This window comes from Acinonyx jubatus, chromosome C2 (assembly GCF_027475565.1).
Source record: "Acinonyx jubatus isolate Ajub_Pintada_27869175 chromosome C2, VMU_Ajub_asm_v1.0, whole genome shotgun sequence".
Classification (NCBI taxonomy): Eukaryota; Metazoa; Chordata; class Mammalia; order Carnivora; family Felidae; genus Acinonyx; species Acinonyx jubatus.
Window position 1 is genome coordinate 147,880,678 of NC_069384.1, and position 18,647 is coordinate 147,899,324.

The following is an 18,647-nucleotide window of genomic DNA, read 5'->3' on the forward strand; positions in this document are numbered from 1 at the left end:
GGAGCATCTCTCTCTTCAAAAATAATAGAGGCAAAAGCAAATGCCTCAGTAAGTACTGCATTTTGCCACGGATTTCGTCCGAGTGGTGCTCTTAAATGGTCAGTTCTGGGAACTCCCCACATGTCAGATGACTCCTCTTTGGCAAGTGTGATATAAGCAAATCATTTTCTCTCCCGGCAACCGACTTGCCTCCTCCCTCCCTTTTCCTCCGCAAATATTTGCAGAGAACCCGTGTGTCCCAGGCGCTGTGCTGGGGCTGGACGAGAGATATGAAGACACGGTGTGCTGGGCCACAAGCTCCTGGTGCACACAGGGGACGGACCAGTAGACACATGAGAGCAGACGGGACAAGTTCACTGGAAAGGGGCAGCACAGGGCATGGCTCTCAGCCTGGAGATCCTCCTGGGCACAGGGCCAGGTGTGAGCAGTCCAGGGGAGGCGTGCATAGGGAGACATCCCGGGCAGGGTCAGACGATCCTTTGCCACCCTCTTTCACGGTCAAGTGAAATGTTCCCTTAGGCAGCAGCCTTCATCTACCCTTGGGGCCCACTGAGGTTGCGCCACTCTTCGGTTCCCTGCAGGAGGGAGTGCAGACAAAAGTATAGGTTGGAGGAAAGACAGAGGAGGGCCGTCCTTAGGGTCCCCACACCCCTCGGGGGAAGCTGATAGCAGTGCCTTTCCGCCTCAGTGTCGTTGGGATCCTCTGGATCCCCTGGTGGGGGAGCACCCCCATGGGCACAGTGGGGAAGAGTAGGTACAGAAGGGACAATATGTTTTTACACAATGTTTTTTTTTTTTTCAACGTTTATTTATTTTTGGGACAGAGAGAGACAGAGCATGAACGGGGGAGGGGCAGAGAGAGAGGGAGACACAGAATTGGAAACAGGCTCCAGGCTCTGAGCCATCAGCCCAGAGCCTGACGCGGGGCTCGAACCCACGGACCGCGAGATCGTGACCTGGCTGAAGTCGGACGCTTAACCGACTGCGCCACCCAAGCGCCCCTACACAATGGTTTTGGTACCTGTGACACATCCCCTCAGCCCCCCTATGATTTCAGCTGTGGCTCTGGTGGTAAGTTCAGTAAGTTCATCTCTGAAGCTGGGAGCCCACCCAGCTCTCCCACAAGCACACCCTGGAAGTGTGGGAAGGTCACGCCCAGGAGCCACCGTCAAGGGGAGAATGAGAGCCAGTAGACAAAAAGCTCATCCTTTGGACAGAACGTTCTGGAAGGAATTCTGTACACTTGCTGGAGGTTCTAGAATTGAGACCCTGTTGCCCAGCAACCTTGGTACTACACATAGAGTGACTTTTCCTCCTTCCTGGGCTTGCTCACTTCCTTTCCCTTTACCCCTGCTTCCTGGGATCTCCTCCCAAACGAACGAGTCCTGTCTCAGGCTCTGCTTCTGGGGGAACCCAAGCTAAGACAGAAGTGCTATTAACAACTTGAGGATCTGAATGCCATCTCTTACCTTTCAGAATTGTCACTTACACCTAAACCAGAGAGGAGGAGAGTCTCAACACTGGCTTTGAAACGCCTCTGACCCACAGGAAAGGGCTGTTTTCAAGGTGGGCTGTGAACAGGACTTATTGACATAGAAAGCTCAGAGGACCTGGTGTGGGGATTGGTCGGGGGACTCAATTTAGCACGTGACAAGAAATTCTGGTTTCACCCAAGGGAAAGCTGCTGGATATTGTTTCCTCAGTCATAATGGCCACATGTTTTAAAACCCCACAGTTCTAGAAGGATGAATGGCTGGGAAAAGATTGGGATAGGGAGGTTGTAGGTGAACCTAAAAACTCTTATAAATATTTTTACGTTCATAAAAGCCCATTAGGAAAATAACAGTGAAATTTAAACCTCAAAAAATTGGAAATCAAAGGTAATAGACGATTACTTTTCCTCGTCTTTAATCTCAAGATATTGGACTGAGGTAATGATGGAGTGATGTATGGAGGAGAAAGATTTGGGGACGAGGCATTCTTAAGATTCCTTTTATCCTCTGAATTACTTTTGATCTTCATATACGCTATGGAAATTCTTTCTGTTGTAGAAAGTAAATACATCGCAGATGGAGTCAGACTCATGTATTCGGCGAGGTTTGGTAACTCCCATCCAAATATTTCTTTTAATTTTACTCTGCTCATGAAAGGGCCAGCTCACATGGAAAGTGTGCTTGGTGTGCCGGAGACCAGGTTACATTTCTAGGTTATTCACGTGTTTCACGAGACACTTAACAACACAATAGCCCTGAAGGTACACGACAGCGTTTAGTTTTATAGACAGGAGAGCTGAGGCTCTGTTATGCATGCAGTATGATCAGACCTGGTTTTAAAACTTTGAAAGGTTTTTCATGTGGATATATTCATGCATGGTGGGGGGGGGGGGGGGGAAGGGGCGGGGACTTGCCAGGCCATGTGACTTGCCTTTGGGTTAAAATCATGATCATCTAAAACTATTGGAATACATGCTGTTAAAAAGCCCACTTCCAACAATTTTGCATTGGAGAAGGCCGTATTTGTCTCAGGGAGAAAACACTTCTTTAAGGAAATGCTCCGATGGCTCACTGGTCATGAATAAGCTCCCTGGCTCTTGTCAAGACAACAAGAGAAATTACTCGGCTTGGATCGCTTAATATTAAGAGATTTAAAATGTTTCCCCAGTGAGCTCAAGTCAGAAGTTAGAGTGCCAGCGGTTAAGATACGCCCAAGGCAGGGATGGTCAGTTTTCAACTGTGTGTTTTTTGTCTTTTTGTCTTGTGCAGTCATTCCCCTTTGTTGCTCTCAAACCTTCAGTGGATCCCATCACCCACAGAGCACTGCATTAGCAGTGTCTTCGGAAACTAGAGGGGAAAAAGCAGATACGTCAGCGTCTGGGCAAAGCCATGCCAAGGAAACACAATAGTCAGCAGGAGCAGGGAGCGGACGGTCAGAAGGCAGTAAGACAAAGCTGGCAACAGTTGAGATTGAGAGGTGACGTCCGTAATTCTCCACCTGTAGAATTATTCAGGAAGCCGCTGGATCTCGTACAGAGGGAGTCTGGATGAGGTTTCGGTTTTCCTTGTTTGTTTGCTTTCTCCTGGAGATTGTAAGAAACCGAGACTTAGGCCACAAAGATTACAAAGAGAGTGTGAGCCAGTTGACTCAAACCCCTAAAAAAGATATGGTGATTTCGTGGTGACTTCCTGAGCTCACTTCTCTTCCCAGTCACCTGAGAGCCCGTTAATTCGGGGGCATTTTTTAACATTTATTTATTTTTGAGAGAGAGAGAGACAGAGTGTGAGCAGGGGAGGGGCAGAGGGACAGAGACACAGAATGTGAAGCAGGCTCCAGGCTCCGAGCTGTCAGCACAGAGCCCGACGCGGGGCTCAAACTCACAGACCGCGAGATCATGACCTGAGCCAAAGTCGGACACTTAACCGACTGAGCCACCCAGGCGCCCCTGGGGGCATTTTATATTCAAGTTTGTTAGATAAATGGAGTTGAAATTTGATTTTGCTTCTGACTCATCACCTTTGTTCACCAACTGTACAACTGCGATAACTTCCACTAACTAACCCAGCCTAAATTATTAGTAAATGTGGTCTAATTTTTCAGACCCCCCCCCCCCACCAGACAATTTATTAAACTCACTTGAAGCGTGTGATAGGATGTAAATGGAGCTCTTGGGGCTTGTTCACGGTGTCCCATTGTAACCTAGACTCTTGGAATCCCCGTCCCAAGGCACTGATCATGCACACATGCTCCAGCACCATGAAGCAACTTACAAGGGGGTTCCAGGATGGCTGCCAATGTCAGTTTTTAAAATCCAATGGGAGAAGGTTTCTGGAAAGATGGAACAGACGTACTCTCTGTTATCTCTCCCGCTAAATCCAGCTAAAACCTCTGGACATTACACAGAAAAGAAACGTAAGGAAGGGTGTCACGGTTCATGAGTTCGAGCCCAGCGTCGGGCTCTGTGCTGACAGCCTGGAGCCTGGAGCCGGCCTCCGATTCTGTGTCTGTCTGTCTGTCTCTCTGCCCTCCCCCACTTGCACTTTGTCTCTCTCTCTCAAAAATAAAACACAACGTAAAAAATTAAAAAATTAAGGACACTCTGAAAGGTAGACCTTGGCTGAGGACCTCAGGACCCCAGGAATGACAAGCTGATGCTTCCCTGGGTGTTCTTTGGGCCCCGTAGATCCCGGACGAAGACCAAAGGAAGCCAGCAACTCAGATATGCCAATGGTTGCAGACAAAAAGAAGCCCCAGGAGAAGCCTGCTCTCTCTAGCCAAAGGACCGGGAAAGGGGCAGTCTTAAAGACAGAAAACCTTTAGGCAACCACTGCTCTCCTCCAGCCAAACATCACAGAGAGCACTGCACTCCTACCCCACTCGTGCTAGCGAAAGCCAAGTGGGGAATCTAGATTTCCACCTCAATAGGCTGTGACAAGGCACGTCCCCCCCGACAGAGTGGTGTCACAAAAGGTGACCGGGAACAGTAACCAAGGGCCACCCCTGTCCCTTCAACCAGGATAATAACAGCAGAGACCCAGTGGGGGAGACTGAACTCCTATTCCCACCCAGGAGCACAAAAAAAGCTTCCTCCCTCCTCCTGTTTTGACTCCCACCCCCCGTAAGGAAGTGATGTCTCCCTTGGGAGCAATGTGAGAAGAATCCTTCTAACAATGTAAAATTTAAAAAAGATCTCGAATCTCATAGTACCCCAGATGTCCAGGTTTCAGTTGAAAATCAGCAGTCATACCAAGAACAAGAAGATTTCGACTTGAATGACAAAAGACATCAATACACAACGATTATGCCCAAGGACCAAATACAAATATCAACGTGAAATACCAAAACAAATACCAACACCAACACCGAGATGACACGTTGGAATTATCCGACAAAAATTCAAAACCAGCCGATATAAACCCATTTAAATGAGTAACTATGAACCTACCTGAACAAATTAAACTTTAGAAAACCCTAACTAACAAATAGAAGATCTAAAAAAGAGCCAAATGAAAATTTTGGAACTAAAATATACAATAACCAGAATAAAAGCTGAATGGCAGAATGGAGAGGACAGAGAAAAGAGTCAATAACCCTAAAGGTAAAACAATAGAAATTAAGACTCTGAACCACAGAGGACAAAATAAACTGATAAAGAACAAAATCCGCGTGATCATCTCAGCAAATGCAGAAAAAGTGGCTGAAGGAATTCAACACCCCTGCATGACAAAAACACTCAACAAACTAAGGATAGAAGGGAACTTCCTCAACCTGGTAAAGGGCATCTATGAAAAGCCCACAACTAACACACTTAATGGTGAAAGATTGAGTGCTTTCCTCCTAAAATCAAGAACGAGACAAGAATGTTCTTACCACTGCTATTCAATACCGTACTGGAGCTTCCAGTCAGGACAGTGAGACACGGACGAGAAATAAAAGGTATCCATACTGGAAGGAAAGAGTAAAACCATTTTATTTGCAAAGGACATGATCTTACATACAGAAAATCCCGAGGAATCTGGTAAAAAATGAACAGAGCCCCAGGACTATAACAAAACAAAAAGCGAAACAAAACAACAACAACCAAAAAACCTAGAATTTGGGGTATCGGAGCCCGAGGAGGAAAGGAGAATGGGAGTGGAGCTGGAAAAATATTTGGGAAAAAAAAAAATAGCTGAAAATTTCCCAATGTTAGCAAAAGACATAAACCTGTGTATCAAGAAGCTGGGCAAATCTCCAATAGGATAAACCCAAAGACATCTGTGCCACAATTCCTGAAAACTCAAGACAAAGAAATCTTGAAGAATTCAGAGACAAATGAGGTGTTACCTGTAGGGAAAACAATCCAAATGACAGTGGCTTTCTCATCGGAAACCGTGGAGGTCATAAGGAAGCAGCGAGGTATTTTTCAGGTGCTGAGAAAAAAAGACCTGAAACCACTGAATTTTATATTCTGAGAAAATATCCTGTAGCCATGAAGGGGAATCAAGACCTTCTCAGATGAGGGAAAACTGAGAGAACTGGTCACCAGAGGACCTACTTTACCAGAATGGCTAAATGTAGTTCCATAAAAAGAAAGAGAACCATAAAAGAAGGCATCTGGGAATGTCACGAGGGAAGGAATAACATAATAAAAAAAAGTCAGGAAAGAGGGGCTTTCCTTTTCCTCTTAACTTTTCTAAATTATGTTTGACGGTTGAAGCAGAAATGACAACTTCATCTCATGTAGCTCTCAAAGGATGTAGGTGGAATATTTGAGGAAATTGTATTACAAATCAGAAAGGGTAAAGAGATATAAAGTGGGGAGTACATTTTTTTTTAATGTTTTATTTATTTTTGAGACAGAGAGAGACAGCACATGAACGGGGGAGGGGCAGAGAGAGAGGGAGACACAGAATCGGAGGCAGGCTCCAGGCTCCGAGCCATCAGCCCAGAGTCCGACGCGGGGCTCGAACTCGCGGACCGCGAGATGGTGACCTGAGCTGAAGTCGGCCGCTTAACCCACTGAGCCACCCAGGCGCCCCAGGGGAGTACATTTTATACACTTCACTTGAACTGGCAAAAAGCAACATCAGCAGACTATGACAGTTACGGACACATAATGTAATACTTACAGCAATTGCCCAAAAAGGTATGCAGAGAGATACGCTCAAAAACATTACAGAAAAATCAAAATGGAATTCTAAAGAAACGCTCGGTTCTCCCTCAAGATGGCAAGAAAAATGAAACAGAATGACAGGAAAACAGAATAAACAGAAAACAAAAAAGTAAAATGATAGACTTAAGCCCTAGCATATTAATAGTTACACTAAATGTAAATGAACATATCCACCAATTAAAAGACAGAATTTGGTGGAGTAGCTTTTTTAAAATTATTGAATTAACATACTTCAAGAAACTCACTTCAAATATGATGGGATAGGTCTGTTGAAAGGATGGGAAAAGCTATGCCAGACAAACATTAATCAAAAGAAATCAGGAGTGGTTATATAAAGATCAGAAAAAGTAGATTCGAAGCAAAGATAATTATTAGAGATAAAGAAGCACATTACAGAATGATAACTCAATCTCCCAAGAATGCATGCCCATTTGAAATGTGTATGCAGCCAACAACTGAACTACCAAATGTGTGAAACAAAAACTGATGGAATTGAAAGGGGAAATAGACAAATCTACAGTTTTAGTGGGAGACTTTAACACCCCTCCCTCAACAATGATAGCAAAACCACACATAAAATCAGCAAAAATAGGAGCACTTGGGTCAGTTCAGCATCTGACTCTCGATTTCGGCTCAGGTCATGATCCCGTGGTTCGTGGATTTGAGCCCCGCATCAGGCTCTGTGTTGACGGTATGGAGCCTGCTTGGGATTCTGTCTCCCCTCCCCCTTCCCTGCCACTCTCTGCCCCTCCCCTGCTCAGGATCTCGCGTGCTCTCTCTCTCTCTGTCTCTCAAAATAAATAAATTAAAAAATAAATAAAGATAAAAAAATAAAACCAGGTAGACTATAGAAGAATTCAACAGCGCCATCAACCAAGTGGATTTAATTGATCTGTATAAAACACTTCACCCAACAACAGCAGAATGCACATTGTATGCCCAGGGAACATATACCAAAAGAGATCATATTGCAGGCTATGTAATAAACATGAGATCATGCCATTTGGGATGACTTAGTATTTGCTAAGTGAAATAATAAGTCAGGCAGAGAAAGACAAATACCATAAGATTTCACGTGTATGTGGCATCTATAAAACAAAACAAACAAAAAAACAGAAACAGACTTGGAAATACAGAGAACAAACTGGTGGCTTCCAGAAGGTAGGGGGTGGGTGGAGGGATGGGTGAAATAGGTGAAGGGGGTTAAGAGGTACAAACTTCTGGGCTGCCTGAGTGTCTCAGTAGGTTAAGTGTCTGACTCTTGATCTCAGCTAAGGTCTTGATCTCAGGGTCGTGAGTTCAAGCCCCACATTGGACTCTGTGCTGGGGGTGAAGCCTACTTAAAAAAAGAAAAAGGTAAAAACTTTGTAAAGTTATAAAATAAAGAAGTCACACGGATGAAAAGTAAACCTCAACAAACTTCTAAAAATAGAAATAATACAGAATATATTTTCTGGCCTCAATGGATCCAGACTTCAGTTTAGGATCAAAGAGGAAATATTAAGAGAAATTTTAAAATACATTAAACTGAATGCAAATGAAAATACAACGTATTAAAATTTGCAGCTAAAGCTGTGCTGAGAGGGAAATTTATAGCACTAAATGTTTACATTAAGTAAGAGAAAAAGTCTCAAATCAATAATTTACAACCCCCATCACAAGAAATGAAAAAGAGAAAAATAAGCCCAAAAGAAGCAGAAAGAAGGGGAAAAAAAGGTAAGAGCAGATATCAATGAAATTGAAAGCAGGAAAATAATAAAGTCAATTTTAAAAAACCCTGGTTCTTTGAAAAGATCGATAAAATTGATCAAACCTCTAACAAGAATGACAAAGAAAAAAAACGAGAAGACACAAATTACTAACTTCAGGAATAAACTGGGGGCATCACTGCAGAGCTCGGAGATATGAAAGAATGACAAAGCGATATGATGAACGCATCTACACAAATAAATTTGACAACTTAGATAAATGGACCATTTCCTTAAAAAGTACAGACTCAGTATGAAGTAGATTATTAGGATAGTCCATCACAATTATGAAAATTATTCATACGTTAAAAATGCCCCCAAAAGAAATCTCCAGGCCCAAATGGATTCGATGGACAATTCCACGAAATGTCTCAAGAAGAATTAACACTAATTCTATACCGTCTCTTCCAGAAAATAGAAACACTCTCTTCCAGCGTCACCTCATAAAGCCAACACTACCTGCAACCACAAGAAAGGCAATGCCAAAAGAAGAAAAATACAGACCAGTATCCCTTACGAATATATATGCAAAAATTCTCAACAAAATGGCAGCAGATAGAATTCAACAATATAGAAATGGAATTACACACCATGACCAAGTGAGGTTTATTCCAGAGGTGACAGGCTAACTTAATATCGGAAAATCAGTCAATATAATCCACCATATTAAAAAGTTGAAGAACCACATGGTCACATCAACTGATGTAGAAAAGGCATTTGATAAAATTAAACATCTATTGTGATAAAAACTCTCAGAAAACGAACAGTGAACTTCCTCAACTTCATCAAGAATATCTACTAAAACTACTAAGCTAAGATCGTGCTTATCATGAAATTCTGAATGCTTGTCCTCTCAGATCCGGCATAAGATAAGGATATTCACTCTCACCACTATGCTAGAAGCTCTACCATGCACAACAGTCAAGAAAAGGAAATAAAAGGCACAGAAATGAGAAAGGAAGTAAAACTGTCCCTATCTGCAGAGAATATGATTATGCACATTGAAAGTCTCACAGAATTTATAAGAAAACTCCTAGAATTGGGGCATCTGGGGGGCTCAGTCAGTTGATCAACTGACTCTTGGTTTCGGCTCAGGTCATGAGCCCACTGTTGGTGAGCTTGAACCTCCCATCGGGCTCTGTGCGTCTGATGCAGAGCCTGCTTGGGATTCTCTCTCTCCTTCTCTCTCTGCCCCTCCCCAACTTGTGCGTTTTCTCTCTCAATCTCTAAATAAACAAATAAATAAATACTAAAAAACCACACACACACAAAAAAAACCAAAAAACAACTTCCAGAAGTAATGAGTTCAGTAAGGTTACAGGATAGAAGACTATACAAAAATCAATTGTATTTTTGTATACTAGTAAGGAACACATAGAAACTGAAATTAAAAATACAATGCCATTTAAGTTGCTCAAAAGAAAATGGGAATACTTAGGTGTAAATCTAACAAAACATACATAGGACTGGTTTGCTGAAAAAATACCAAACACCAGGAAGATATTCAAGAAGATCCAAGTAAATGAAAAGACATACTGTGTTCATTAATTGAGAGGTTCAGCATAATAAAGATGCCAATTCTCCCTAATCGGTATGTAGGTTTAACTCCCAAATCCCAGTGAGACTTTTTTTCTAGATATTGACAAAATTATTCTAAGCTTTTATATGGAAAGGTGAAGGGACGAGACAGCTAAAACAATTTTGAAAAAGAAGAAGAAAGTGGGATGAATTACCGCATCCAATTTCAACACTTGTCATATAGATGTAGTATTTAAGACTGTGTGGCAATAGTGAAAGGATAGATTGATGAACAGAACAAAACAGGCTAGAAAGAACCCCACACAAGTACGAGCAACTGATTTTGGACAAAGGGGCAAAATGGAGGAAAGACAGTCTTCCCAGCAAATAGTGCTGGGTATCCATTGGGTATCCACAGACAAACAAACAAACAAACAAAAAACAACAACAACAAAAATGAACCTTGACTTAAACCTTACACTTTAGGCAAAAATTAACTGAAAGTCAATTATAGATTTAAGGGTAAATAAAACCTAAAGCCGTAAACTCATAGAAGATAATACAGGAAAAAATCTTTAGGACCCAGGTCTTGGTGAAGAGTTCTCAGACACGACACCAGCCGCATGATCTAGAAAAGAAAAAAAAAATCGGTAAGTTAGACTTTATCAAAATTAAAATATTACAAAATATTCCATTGAGAGGTTAAAAAGACCAGCTACCAACTGGGAGAAAATATTTGCAACCACATAGCTGACATAGGACTCACATTCTAGAAAAGATGAAGAAAGAATTCTTGCATGTCAACACATCAACATGCCACATATAAAATAAATCCTATTTCAAATGGGCAAAAGACACAGGCATCTCATCAAAGAGGAGATGCAGTGGCAAACAAGCACGCAAAGGGGCGCCTGGGTGTCTCAGTCGGTTAAAGCATCTGACTTTGGCTGAGGTCATGATCTCACGGTTGGTGAATTTGAGCCCCTCATCGGGTGACCTCGAGCCCCTCACCATTTCAGGTGAGCAGCAGCACCGCTTCTCTCTCTCTCCCTCTCTCTCCCCCCTCTCTCTCCTCTCTCTGCTCCTCACTCACTTGCACCCTCTCTCTCTCAAAAAAAAAAAAAAAGCACACAAAAAGATATTCAACATCACTAATCGTTAGGGAAATGCATATTGAGAACATGAGGTTTTATCACTGCATAGAAGTTGAAATAGGTAAAACAAACAAACAAAAAAAGCCGACAACACCAGGTGCTAGCAGAGATGTGGAGACGGATTGCCCACATGGCTTCTATAAAATGGTCACTCGGGAAAAGAGTTTGAAAGTGTCTTAAAAAAACTAAACATACAACTACTAGAGATTATACTGCCGGAGAAATGATAGCTTATGTCTAACAAAATCCTCTACAGGACGGTTCACAGCATAGCTATTTATTTGCAGTCATCAAAAACCAGAAGCAACCAAAATGCCCCTCAACAAGGAAAACAGTTAACTGTGGTAAACAACCACAACAAGCCCATCATCAATAAAAAGGGATAAAATATTAATACACACAGCAACCAGGACAAATCTCAAGAGCATTATGCGGAATGAAAAAAAGCCAACCTCAATATTACATACTGTATGACTCCATTTATATATTATTCCCTAATGACAGAATTATAGAGATGGAAAATGGATGAGTGGTTTCCAGGCGTAAAGAATGTTGGGGAGGGGCAGTGGGGGGTGGGGGAAGGGTGGGAATGACTATACTGGGTAGTAGGAGGGAGATCTTTGCAAAGATGTAACAGTTCTGTATCTTGATTGGTGGTGGCTACAGAAATCTACAAGTGCCAATGTCAGTTTCCCAGATTCGTCCTACAATTACGTAAGAATGTAGCCTTTGGAGAAAATGGGTGAAGGGTACACAGCACCTTTCAGCACTATCTTTGCAACTGACTACAAATGCATAAGGATTGCATAAAACGTTAAAAAAGAGAGAGAGAGAGATCACCCAAACGTAAAGGAAATCGACGCTCAAAGAAATCTAAAGGGGCTGGTATTCTGAGCCTGAGTGCTACGTTTGCCACCTCAATGGAGTGTGGCGCCTTGGGAAAGTGTCAGAGACCCGAGATTAAATGCTTTGTTTGTGTTCCTAAGACTCCAAGCGGCTTTGAAGTGTTTGGTCTCCAGCGAGGTCCGAAGTTCAGCGTACCACTGGCTCAGGGAGCCACGCCTGTCTGCACACACAGGGGCGGGCTGGCCGGCCCCTGCGGAACCCTCCTGTTTAGGAAATTCCTTGTGTAGTGGAACAATGTCCAGGAGAACAAGAATTGAAAAAAGTGAGGGTGTGGCTGCTGCTTCATTGAACAATGTCTCCCAGTGGGAATAAGCCCCGCTTTCCAGCCTCTGGCCGCAGTCCACCTCCTGTCCTCGGGGGAATTCGCTCCTAGGTGCACCTGGTTCAGATAAGCTGCATAGTGTTTCTCCTTAGGCCCCTGCAAGCTACACCTTGGAGTGTCACGCCCTGTAAACTTGGAGTTGTGTGGCTTTAGGTGAGTCATCGGTTGGCTGGGCCGTGCTGGTTAAAGGGCACACTATACTTCTTTAAGACCTTTAACTGGAAGGGAGAATAAATCAAGAACTGTGTACCTGGTGCTCTTGATGTCCGTGTTACTCAGCTCGACTCAGTCCCCGTGCCGGTAGGCCCTGGGCTAGGCATTGGGACGCAGGAGGGAATAAAGCACGTGTTGTCCTTCATGGGGTTGGGTAGGGAAAACGGACGTGAAGCAAACAAACACAGAGAAATATGTAGCGGCCCATGCCTTCCGGAACTTCCTGCCAAGAGAGCGGGAGCAGAAAAATAAACCGGGCAAGTTCCAAGGAGATCGGGAAAAGCCCCTGGGAGGTGTCCCTTCAGCTGGGAGGCGCGGTGGGGATGCAGGATGGAAATGTGCTCCGGGTGGAGAACCAAGGTGGGCCAAGCAAAGGTCGAGGGGTGGTTCAAAGCTTGGCCAAATTGGAAGTGGGCGGGTCTGATTGGAGGGTGGGGGGCCTGCGGGCCATGGGGAGATGTGTTCATTGCCGACAACCAACAAGGGCGGAGGGGGCATCGCCTGATACTTCAATGGTCAGTCTGTGAGCAAGCATTTGCTGAGACCCCACGGGCTGAGCTACAGGTCCAGTGGGGTGCCCGGTAAGGTCTGGGCCTGCCCTTAAGGAATGTCCAAGCCTCTAGTGAAAAGAAAAGTGTACTTCAAGGTGATGTGTTGTTTTCCGTCTACAGAAGGGTGAACTGGTGTTGGCAGGCTGAAAATACCACCAGAGCGTCTGACCAGCCTCTGCAGCTGTTACACATTACGGAGGCACAGAGGTCTGGCCTTGAATGTCTTATTTTTTTTCTGTCCCAATATTCTTGTTTTAAAATAGAGGAAAAAAAAAAAAAACCCAACTTAAAAACAGTCTTGTTTACTTTATCCAAGATTAAAGAGCTTAAACCGACTGGGACAGTCTAAATGGATTTTTAAGTGCTTTATGGACAAGTACCTCTAATTGCTAAAATGCCCGACTGGACTGCCGTGATTCTGGGCGACGCTTGTGTTGTCTGGGTTTGCTTATTTACTCTCCTTGTTAGAGGTCAAAAGCTAAATCTCAGATTAGACAATCTTAACTTCTGAAGTTGAGGACTGCAACAAGTTCTAAATTTTCGTCCTTGAGTCGGCTGGTCCAAGGCCTGACCATGTCTCTAAACCAGCGTTCTACCCACGGGTAAACAGTGCAGTGATGAACTGGAGGAGAGGGACAGATCGTGGTCTATGTGTTTTGGAAACATGGAGCCACCACAGACAAGTGTGGGAATGGGGCAAACCTCGACCCCTCCTCCTGCTTCCTTTTGTCCATCTTGGAAGCATCCTGGGATGGTGGAGACCCAGATTCTGAGCGCCAATCCTAATGAGGGTGCTAAGGGACTATGTGACTCGGGGTGGGACACTTCACTTCTTTGAGTTGCAGGTTCCTCACTTGTAGAGTGGGGATGGTAACACTTGCCTCAGTGCTCCGTTACCGAATCTAAATCGTGGCCGTGAGAGCTCAGGCAGGCCCAAAGCTCTGGAGTCAACAGGGTTCTTGTGAGAGTCCCTTCCTGAGAGAAATGGGTCCTAGATGGCTGGCTCTGTTGGAGGTTGGAGTCACCCACCAGATGGGGCAGCCATTCACTCGGGCCGTCCAGGCGGTGACTTGCGGCGCAATTTCACCGACGGATGACCCACAGTTCGTTGTCCTCTGGAGAATGGAGCCGAGGCCTACTCTAGAAACCTGGCACAAAGGGAGTCAAAAGCCAAACTAAGGAGCAAGCAAGGCTTGGTCGGGTAGGAGCGAGGGGGTGTATGTATTGGGCGGGCAGTGCTTCTGGCCCTTCAGAGGGACTCCCAGTCTAGCAAGGAGGCAGGAGACAACTCTAATCACAATTGGGGTGTGGTGGGGGAGCAAGGCCAGCAGGAGACTCACTCCAATATCCGGAATGGGGAGGGAGCCAGCTGAGGATGCAGCCTGAGCCGAGCCTTGAAGGATGAATGAACCCAAGAGAATTTCAGAAGAGGGGTAGGAGAGGCCCAATTCAGCTGAGGCAGCTGAATTCCCAGGGGTACAGAGGTGTGCAAACAGATGCTGTGTCTGGGGCAGCAAGTTTAGTGTGAACGAGCTGTTGAGCATTACAGATGAGCCCTGAAATGAAGAGGGGATTGAACGGCCTGTATTTTGTGTGGAGGTGCTTGTTGGACTTTTTTTCATCATCAGGGCAAGTCAATAAAACTGACAGAACACATATTGGTATGGATCTCTTTTCATTTATTTTTTCATTTATGTAAAATGTTGACCTGGGAAGCTCTTTCAATCTCTGCGTTCAGATCAGGAGAAATCAGGAAAGTTGTCTCCAGTTAGGAACTTAATTTTTGCCTGGGTTTTCTGCCCCCCCCGGGAAAGCAATAGTTCTGACCTTGGATTTCAGTTCTGTATCCTGGATAGCTACCGCCTGTCTTATCATTTATCTCTTCCCTTACCTCTGTGGGTTTTTTTAAGGTTTTTTTTTTTTTTAATGTTTATTTTATTTTTGAGACAGAGAAAGAGCAGGAGTGGGGGAGGGGCGGAGAGAAGGGGAGACACAGAATCCGAAGCAGGCTCCAGGCTCCGAGCCGTCAGCACAGAGCCCGACGCGGGGCTCGAACCCACCAACCTTGAGATCATGACCTGAGCCGAAGTCAGACGCTCAACCGACTGAGCCCCCCAGATGCCCCCCACCCCCACCTTTGTGTCTCAAAAGCACTTCCCAAACATGGCTTCCACCTCATGGATATGATTCTCTGCAGTGTTGGCTTGTAGGGCTGGATTGGGGGTGGGAGAGAGGGCCCTGAAGGGACAGCAGAGCAGAATTCTGGACAGCTCTTCTTTGTAAGTAAGAATAGTGGGATTTACCCCAACTCTAACCCCAAAGGGCATTTTTGAACCTCACAAGACCATTTCTCACATTTGCCCGGGTATCCCTGATCTCATATCCCACAGTACTCTATCTCATTCCCCTATTTCCTTGGAGGCTCCTTGAATGTCCTCAGACCTGTAATCTGGCAGTGGGTCAATAACAACAACTCATCAACTAGTGGTTCTCGACCTTGACCACACGTTACATTTGCCTGCATTTATCCAGGAAGGTTGAAACCCATCGCTGTCCAGTCCCCAACCCAGACTTTGTCGGGTTTGTTTCCAGATTCCAGAGTGTTGCGGGGACCAAGGAACGACAGTGAACATGAAAGTGGGACGACCCCACTTCCGTCCCAGGCGCTGTTCCCACCAGCAGCGTCTCACACGGGGACCTGCCTCCCTACTCATGCCGGCACCACTCTCTCTGCTTTTCCAACTACTGCTCTCGAGGAGTTTGCATCTGTCCCAGCAGAATATAACGAAGTGGGGACAACCGTCACTTTAACGCTGTCAAGCGGGGACCGCATCCCAGTTTCCCGAGTGTTTTCTGATCAGAATCCCATAACGTGAGATACGCAAACGTTTTAGTTGGCTGTGTTTACCGGTGCCTCTTTGTGCAACATTCCGTACACACAAAGGCTCCTCTAGTCTTGGGTGTTTATTCGGTCACGCTTGGACGATTCTGGATGTGTGTCAGGGATTTCAAGTCCAGGCCCCTACCTCTGAGCAATCTGGAGAAGGTCACCATATTCACGTCCAGCATGGACCATCACTTCTCACAGCGTGCTGTAGCTGAAGATTCGTGTGAGAAAGATGATTTTAGGGGCGCCTGGGTGGCTGGGGCGGTTAAGCGGCCGGCTCTTGGCTTCGGCTCAAGTCACGATCTCACAGCTTCCTGAGTTCGAGCTCCGTGCCAGGCTCTGTAATAGCAGTGTGGAGCCTGCTTGGGATTCTCTGTCTCACTCTCTCTCTGCCCCTCCCCTACTTGTGTTCTCTCTCTCTCTCAGGATAAATAGATAAATTTTTTTTTAAAAGATAACCTTACCCGTAACGATCCTTTCTAGTTCCCCCCCAATCTTTAGGATTGTAAGAATTTGGCCTTATGCTCTCTCCTTACTTTTCAGCTATACAACATCACATATATGCTCCCTTTCTATTGACTTTTACTCATTTCGGAAAATATTTACTGGTCGCCAAATCATGGAGGGTATCTTGGGGGACACCTGGCAGGAGCAACAACGTATCCGCTCTCAAGGGCTTCTACATTTCTTTAGGAAGATACCCACAGACACATAGAGCAATTTAAACCCCCAGCTGCCACACTCACTCACACAGTGGTGCATGGTGTGCCTTGTGCACCCGGGGAAGCCCGTCCCTCTGTGCACCATTCCACAGCTGTGAGTTTTGACTATGTGGGACTAGAGGCCCTGCAGCTACGTGGTGAGTTCTCCGGGGCTGTGGTCTCCCGGCCACAGGGCCATTGGACAAGACATCACGAGAGGAGGTTAGGCGTATGGCAACTGCATCAGGTTATGCATCCTTAACATTTCTAATAAGGAAAGTCCCACGTTTCTTTTCTACCCCCTTCTTACTAAGAATGTGCATCTGTATTCCAACGATGCAGAGTCTATGCTAGACGTCATCAAGCAATCTATTTCCTTTCACCTCAGTGGAGTGTTCGATGACGGAGCCCTCCCTGTCCTCTAGGAAGGGACAAAATCCTTTTCGTTTGCTAGCGACTGGAAATGTGGTTCTCATAGCTCTTCAAGGTTTACTGTGGAAGTGACAGATGACGCTGCGTATGTGGGGAAGAGAGGGCGGACGACGAGCAAGGGAACAGAGCTTTCGACATGGGCCACGACGGTGGGCCCTTGTCCCTGAAGGAGGAGACCTTCCGTTAGGGGAGTGAGCAGGAGCCACGCTGGACTTGAGTTGTTACCACTCTCCGGCCAGCACATCTACCAACTCTCCCGAGAGAGTCTATGCCCCTTAATGGTGGGCATGGAGGCTTGTGCATCCCGGGGCCCCTGGGTGGGGGGCTACACCAGTGAGCTGAGGTGTTCCTAGGCTTTGAGATGTGTCGTGACTTTTGCCTACCTGCTGGTACTACTAGAAATCAGAGAACAGAGAGATGTTTCCCCGCATGGTTGCAAACTGCTGAGATTCTGCTTCCTCTTTTCCCGTTGAACCGCTGAAGTGACCGTGTGGTGTCCACCTCCCGTGGGCCTTCAGCCTGCCCTTGGATGGCTGCTTACAGGACTCACGCGCAAGGGTGGCAAATACGTGATGCCCAAGCCTAGAGGACTCCAGAACTCAAGGGAGGGACACCAAGTCGACCGTCACCAACAGGTGGTTCCTACTGAGTCAAAGTAACTGTTTCTTTTTTAGGAGTTCTTCTTTTTTTTTTTTTTATGTATTAGATATAACTTATTGCCAAATTGGTTTCCATCAAGCGAACTTTTAAGAGCCAAAAGGAATTTAATTTTATCTAAAAAGCAGCGAGCGCTCTCAAAGAGACAAAACTTGTAAAATCCCAAAGTCCTGAAACTGGAAGATATGATTTCTTCAATATTTCCTTACATTTCTTTAATTTAAGACGTGAATACAACTTTCATAAGGAAACTAAAGGATAAGCATTGGCTGTGGACTGAACCGTGTGCCCCAAAGCTCATATATTGAAGTTCAGCCCTCCATGTGACTGTATTTGGAGGCAGGGCCTTGATGGAGGTGATTCAGTTTAAGTGAATTCATAAGGACGGAGCCCTAATCTGATAGGACTGATGTCCTTGTAAGAAGAGAAAGAGGCCTCGGAGAGCTCTTTCTCCGCACACACAGAGAAGGGACCATCCGAGGACACAGTGAGAAGGTGTCACGGCAAGCTGAGGAGAGAGGGCTCGCCAGAAACCAACTCTGCCGGCACTTTAATCTTGGACTTCTAACCTCCAGAACTGTGAGAAAATAAGTGTCTGTTATGTAAGCCACTCGGTCTGGTTATGGCGACCCGTAATACAGCACCAGCCCTGAGAATTGCCTGACACTGGTTTTGAAGATCCAAAGGAAGACATAATCTTACCACACTGAGCAGTAATACAAGGGAAATGAAGTGATGAAAGAAAAACATAAGGCACCAGGGGGGGAAGTACAGGAAATCTAACATTTCCATAAGAGGAGATGGGAAGCGATGTGGAAGGAGAATAATGATAATTAGGAAAGTAATAGAAGAAAACATCTCTGAGTTGACTCGATCTTCAGATTTTAAACACTTAATGAAAAGCAAAAT

The 18,647-nt window shown here is 45.2% G+C and overlaps 1 long non-coding RNA gene across 1 annotated transcript in view; it reads left to right on the top strand.

The window, feature by feature from the left end:
- Window positions 1-1,301: 1,301 nt before the first annotated feature.
- LOC113594138 (uncharacterized) overlaps window positions 1,302-18,647 on the top strand; it is a 72,447-nt gene continuing 55,101 nt past the window's right edge. Inside the window, exon 1 of the long non-coding RNA XR_008298072.1 lies at window positions 1,302-1,566. This is a non-coding gene — a long non-coding RNA (uncharacterized LOC113594138). The remainder of the gene's footprint in view (window positions 1,567-18,647) is intronic.